Genomic DNA, 7028 nt, shown 5'->3' on the forward strand with positions numbered 1-7028 from the left:
AAAAAAATGCACTAGGTTTTATTGGGAAAGTTTATTGCTTCTAATCATGGAATTATTAATTTCCTACATCCATGCTTAGAATTTATCTAGGATTTACCTGCTGTTACTAAAAAATACCTAACCGACGACAATATTTCAAATAAAGTATGGCACCTGACGAAACTTTACAATCACACAATTCTAATTTCGAATATTTAAAAAAAAGTTTGTTTCTAATGATCGTAAAATTTAAACAGTTTTGTTTACTTTTAAAAAATCGTTACTTGCCAGAAATATTTTTTCAAAATTATTCTTGCATGCCCATGCATACTTCAAATGAAAATATATAATAATTTGTAATATGTATATGAAAGTAAAAAATAATAAATCTCTATACAGATCAGTATCTAAATTGATAATAATTAGTAAATTAGTAAGTATCCAACGTCACAAATCTACTTGACTGTTACTTGAGTAACACTAGCTTGAAATAATTTTAGGATTTTTATCTTTGTAAATCAGAATTATATGCTCAACACTAGCAAGAGAAGTATGTATGGATGCAAAGTTTTTTAGTGAAACTTTTAGTTCTATTATAAATAGATGGGATAGATAAGTTGATGCCAATCATAAAGTACCCAAGAGAGTAGATTCAAGCTTTAAAAATATCTAGTAACATATTACCAACATTATTTCATCTCACCATCAAACTTTTCTAAAATTACGGAAACTCAATCTTATTTATTTATTTACACTTCCTGGTATTCATCTTTAAATGGTATTTTGTCTATTCCTATTGTACAGATGGATCTTTAATTACTTAAATCACAATACTGCCCGTAGTTATACATTAAACAACATAAGTAATTGACGCAGTGAATATCAGAGTTACAACCCCTGCACTGTTTTTTTTTAAATGAGCACAGCAATGTGACCATACTGCATCTGATGGTAGGTAGAGTCGAATAGCATGTCGACTGACGAGATGATTACCCCTCGGCAGTCGACACAATTATGCCGGCCTGTTGAAACCAGATATATACAGGCTGAGCCCGATGCGACACACTTACGTGGGCCACTATGGCGGGTTTTAACACTGTGTACGGTGGTCGCTATCCGGTCGGATATAAAGTACATCTTACCACCAGCTCTACCACTATTTAAAACTACTTCTTGGCCAATAGTCCAGCCATAATAGCCTCAACTCCAATACCCTCATTATTGACATGGTTATCCACAAAAGCACTTTGTTAGTGAAACAATATGAAATGTAACAGTAGTGTGCTACCAGAAGAATTTATTAAACTGGTCCATTACCTGCGCTACTGTCTGCTCTCCTAGTGGCACGTCCTCTGTGCGCAACGCAGCGCGACTCACGATGGATGTTGGGTCCGAGTCTAGGATCACACTGGAAGAGTTATTAAGAATTTTACATCGAACTGTTGTTCGATGTTCTTAATAACGAATGCTACGAACATGCTAACGGCTAAATATGAACATATTTCTTCGTAATACAGGACTATTGAGCTGTAAATGGTATTAATGTATGCTGATTGCCTCGGCGGGATAGTGGTAAAGCATAAGCGGTATAAGTACATTTATTGCGCTGAGGTACTGGGTTCGAATCCCGGGTCAGGCTAAAAATAATAGTGACTGGGTTTTTCCATCATTAAAATAACATATCTCAGCTTGAAGTCGGGAAGTTGGCGGTGTGATACCCCCGTGCCTCGGTAAGCACGTTAAGCCGTTGGTCCTGCGCCTGATCTCTCTCTGGTTATGTCAGATTGCTGTCTTACCTGATTATGAGATGAAGGAACAGAGTGCACCTTTATATTGTGCACACACTGGTGCTCTATAATATCTTTCCATTAAGTAGCTGATCTCCGTTGAGATTGGCTGTTGTGGCCGAATATGGTAAGAAGTGATTCTTAAATAATGTATAGACTTTTAAAGTGGACCAAGCATATCAAACAAATTTCTATTTTATAGACTTTTCCATTACTGAGAATGATGTTATAGTTTAGACTGTAGTACATGCTATTAAATAAATAATAATATTACATCACAAACTTCGGATTTCGATTTATCTTCTCTAAATATTAAAACATGTTTTGAAATTGAAATCATATGTTTAAAATTGTTATCACTTATGAAAATTTTTAGGAAGTGATAACAAAAAAAATAGAAGCCAACCTTGTTTATTATCTGTTACAAGTTACAATACAATGCATCAATACCCTGAATTCAAACCAAATCTATTATATATTTTTAATGGCGTTCATTCTGTCAATGATCACCATGGCTTTTATTTGACACATATTTGCATTCCTATAATATCATTTAAAACCATAAGATATAAAAGGCAGAATGGTTTAGGATACCCAAAAAGATAGATTAAGCCCTAAATTAATGTCTAGGCTAAGATTATACCAGGAAATATAGTACAGGGTAACTTATATTTAAAAAAAATCCTTTCACATATTCCAAATGTTAAGCAAAATATAGTATTAAATATTATATTTACCCTCCATCGCAAATCTCATCAAAGGCAAGCATCACAGCATCCAAATTATCTAAGAGAACTCTCTTCTCGACATTCCTTCTTAGAAGCATGCTCACAGTCTCGCAAAGCGTTCAACACTGATTGAAGAATTAGCTGGAATTAAAAATCAATAATTATTATACAATTTATACAATTACTAGGAAGATTCTGCACTTCTAGAAAGAGTTGGGGCTGGCTAGACCTGTAGTTGGCATAACACGCACAATGGCTTGTTTTGCAGAAAAAAGAGCCTGTCAACATAGAGCATACAATGACTTGTAATGAAATGTGTATAGATGGACTCCGATAGTTTTGGTGCACTGTCGCTAATTAGGGCCAATTTGAAAAATCAATCCTGTACCTTAGTATTGACAATGAAAATGTTTAACAATGGTTTGATAAACAAACGAACAACTCATTGACTCTTGCATTGAGCCAAGTTACCAAAACATACATATTATTCAAATTGAAATTTAAAGTTTATTGCACTCCACAATCATTTTATACATAAGATGTTACATTTTAATACATGTGATATAATCATGATTAATTTATATTATATGATTATTGATTAATTTATATTATACAAAAATATACAAAATTTATACATGAAAACTGACTTTTTACAGGCATTTTATTGCACTGATAAAATGGCACCCACAAAGCAAAAAGCTATAACATATACAAAATCATTACCTCATTCTCATGCGAGCTTCCCATGACATAGAAGAACAAATCAACATTACTCTTGTACACGCAGGTCAGACCATCCAACATGATGATTTCAGCATTTGCCCTGGAATGTACATATTATAATAAAAATCTCTTGTTTACACCTTTCTCAGTGTTTTTTTTAAAGAGTATTCTGACATCATTGTGTACTATTATTATCTTTCAAAGCTTGGAAGTTGATATAGAACTTGAAAAAATCCAGAGTATATTATGATTTCTTATGTTTATGCGAATGTTAGACATTAAAATTAAACTATTTTTCCGATGTTATCGCGGTTTTAATATTTTGGTTTTCTTTTCTCCAAAATATACCTAACAAAGTAATAGAGCAAGTATAGATAATAACAAGACATATTACAAAAAAATGGCAATTATAGGAAACATTAAATAAATTAATGGTGAAATGCTAAATTTTTTAATGGTAAGGTATTAAATATTACATAATGTTTTGGAACTGTATAATACTACCTAACTAGTCTTTGTGTTTACTGTGTAATAGTGTGGGTATTTGCTACCCGGGCTATCCAAAATTTGTTACACCAAGGTACTCGGGGAGAGCTATATATCACACATAGCCCTCTAGCTACTGGAACATGTGACAAAAATAAATAAAATTTTAAGGTTTCTTGGTATTATGGCTTCTATCCATGGTAAGCCACCTCCTCAACTATGCTGCACCTGTCTAAACTTTCAAAACATGTCACCATTTATTTATTTATTTATTTTTTATTTTTCTCACACACAGTCATTACAGAAGTATTCCAATGCGACAATGTGGGGTAACTATAATTAATTTAAAATTAAAAAACAATTAAGTATAAAACAAAAAACAAAACAATCATAAACATATTAAAAACATTGAACAAAACAAAACCTAAAATTATTAAATACTAATTATTATAACAAAGAATAAATAACAAAATCTTTGCCAATTCACTCCACTTACATGCCAAAATATCTGTTTTTTATTCTGTTTTTTAATTACATTAATGGTCAAACCTGTGTGTTTTGTTAAATAGATTCTTCTCAAAAGCCTTCTGTTCCTTGGCTGTGGGAAGCACATCTTTATCATAATACTTAGCCAGGATCCTGTTGCCATCACTGTCAAGGATGCACATGCCTTTGATTATGTATAGTGTGGGCTCCTGAAATTACATAATACAACAAAATAGGTTTTACTGAATCATGATTTTAATGGAATTATTTGTTTTGTATTTATGTTCAACACTAGCTTTTGCTTGTTGCACCTGTGTGAATGAGTTTTTATGGAATAAAAGTCATGCTATATATATTTTCTTGTGATAAAAAGAGCCTATAGCACTCAGGGGTAATGTAGCTTCTCAATAGTGAACGATTTTTTAAAATTGGTTAAGTAGTCCTATATATTAATCCATACAAACCCACAAACAAAATCACAGACTTTTCCTGTTAATATTAGTATAGATTATATATTTCATATATAATATGTATTGAGGGCTAAAATTAAATCATGGAATATGGGTCCCAGATTGAGTACTTAACCTCTTTACATGGTCTGCTGTGTACAGAGACGAACATTGTAATGTAAATAAAATTGTTGGCAATATAAGTAGATATTATGCAATTTAATCAAAACCTATCATAAGTCTGACAACAGACGGTAATGTTATTCTGCTAAATTCTACATATGCCTGTAGCTTTAGTAATAATTGTAAATAATTGAAAACAACGCAAACCAGGGATGATGCAAATAAACTAGGGTTATTTCTGTGAATTGTCAAGTAACAAGGTACGTATAATTTAAAACTTACAAACAAAGAGCCTTCCATTGACGTGTGGACCATTTTTGTTATCTGAAAAGTAAAATTTAATTGTGTTTTTTAACAAAATTGTTGCGATATCGCGATTGATCACTTGTGTTGACGTGTTTTAGTTTGACGTTTAAAACATGACATTAGACATATATGATTTGTAAATTGTAGATAGCAAAGGAATATCGATTAAAAAGTTTTGGAAAAAGGGTACCAAATATTTTGAATAAATACTGAATTCCCATTACAGTAATACCATCTAATTATATTATTATGTGTTATAATTATGTAGCTATAATAATAAAAAAATCGTTTATAATTTCAATAAAAATGTAATTATGTGAAATGAGTTGTAAGTTAGGTCAAGCCATATGATCTATATTATTTTGATTTCCATATTGGGCACATAATAATATTATTCATACATGAACATTATCACTATCACAATCAATAGCAACAGGATGTGAAATGCTGACGAGAGGTCTCCCAAAAATTTGTACGGCGATCGGACCATGACAACAGGTACAGAATAATTTTTAATTAAGTATATGAGCAGAACAGCAGCTTTATCCTCAGCAGAGAGACGTAATAACATTACATTAGGAATTCATAAAAAGATACCACCCAGAAAGAAAGCATATTTCATTTACCTTTTTACCAGTAGCGACTTGAATTGAGTGAGTTATCTCCTAAAATGTGGGGTTATCACAAAGTTTGGTCTAAGATATTTAGCAACCCCACTTTAAAGTTACCTCCCTATTTATTTATTGGTATTGTTGCAGACTACTTGCTCTGTAATTTTTTTCTGGCTGTACATACGAGTTGTGCTTGTCATCCATTGACGCTTTGCTCTCGGGACAAACAGCCCCCACCCCCTTCTGCCTCCGCCGCCAATCATTTTTAAAAGATTAGATTTCTAATTTAACCGCTTGTAATTGAATGGGACCTAGGTATTCAGGTAGTTAGCTTAGTACTTAGTAGCTAAAATAATTATCCTCGAACATTAATTTGTATTTTTTTTATAATGCACTACTTATAAACAAATTGAATAACTTAGCAATCAAATTATATTTTATAATATTATTTTTATCTTTATTAGCTTTCATTACAAGAAAACGGATCACAGAATATAATTCATAGGAAAATGGACATAAAAAGTCCATCAACGGCATTAAGTAAACATGGCCGCATTAATTATTTTCGCGCCACAATTTGACATATGGCGGGAAGATGGCCGCCGAGAATAGACACCATAGAAACGTTGGTTCCTTTTGATGTCACCGAATCAAATTACCAAAGTAAAACTTCCTTTAGATAGCGTCAGATGTTGCTAGAGGATAGGTGTAACTGATTTTATGTTTATTTTTGGAATAGGTGTAGCAGACATGTCGGCAAACCAAAGCTAACTAGCACATTTCCGTTATTCTTAAATTGAGACGATTTACTTGTATGATGTACAAAGTAACATAATGCTACATAGCATTTCATGTAAGGATACGTATCTGTTGTAAAACTATGCATAACATATACCACATTTGTCTCTGTCTTTGATCAATTTGTGTTTGAAAATTGCCGTAGGTTTCATAGCTTTTTTTTATACGTACACCGCAAAGTTATCCCATTGCACCTCATGGTACGTGGAGTGAAGTCCAATAGAATGTCGACTGACGAGAGATGATTAGCCCAGGACAGTCGTCACAATTATGCCGGCCTGTTGGAACCGGATAAACACAGGTTGATCCTTTATGTATGAGACAATAGGAGTGAAGTCAATGACACCTTTTTTTAAAGAGGTAATCCAGTCATTATTATATTTGACTACAGCTGGATCAAATCTACCATGGTAGTACTTAGTTAGCAGTACCGTGATATTCTGACTAACAGATATTATGTGACAATTTGCTGTTACCTTTTTTATGGGGATTCAAATTTCTACATGTCCAACCATCCCTTCGTTCGCTGATCTCCATTATTTTTTTTAAGTA

General features: G+C 32.6%; 1 pseudogene; it reads right to left on the reverse strand.

The window, feature by feature from the left end:
* Nucleotides 1-1240: 1240 nt before the first annotated feature.
* Nucleotides 1241-5221, reverse strand: LOC119191734 (annotated as a pseudogene).
* Nucleotides 5222-7028: the final 1807 nt, after the last annotated feature.

The sequence above is a fragment of the Manduca sexta genome, unplaced genomic scaffold (assembly GCF_014839805.1).
Source record: "Manduca sexta isolate Smith_Timp_Sample1 unplaced genomic scaffold, JHU_Msex_v1.0 HiC_scaffold_1857, whole genome shotgun sequence".
NCBI classification, from domain to species: domain Eukaryota; kingdom Metazoa; phylum Arthropoda; class Insecta; order Lepidoptera; family Sphingidae; genus Manduca; species Manduca sexta.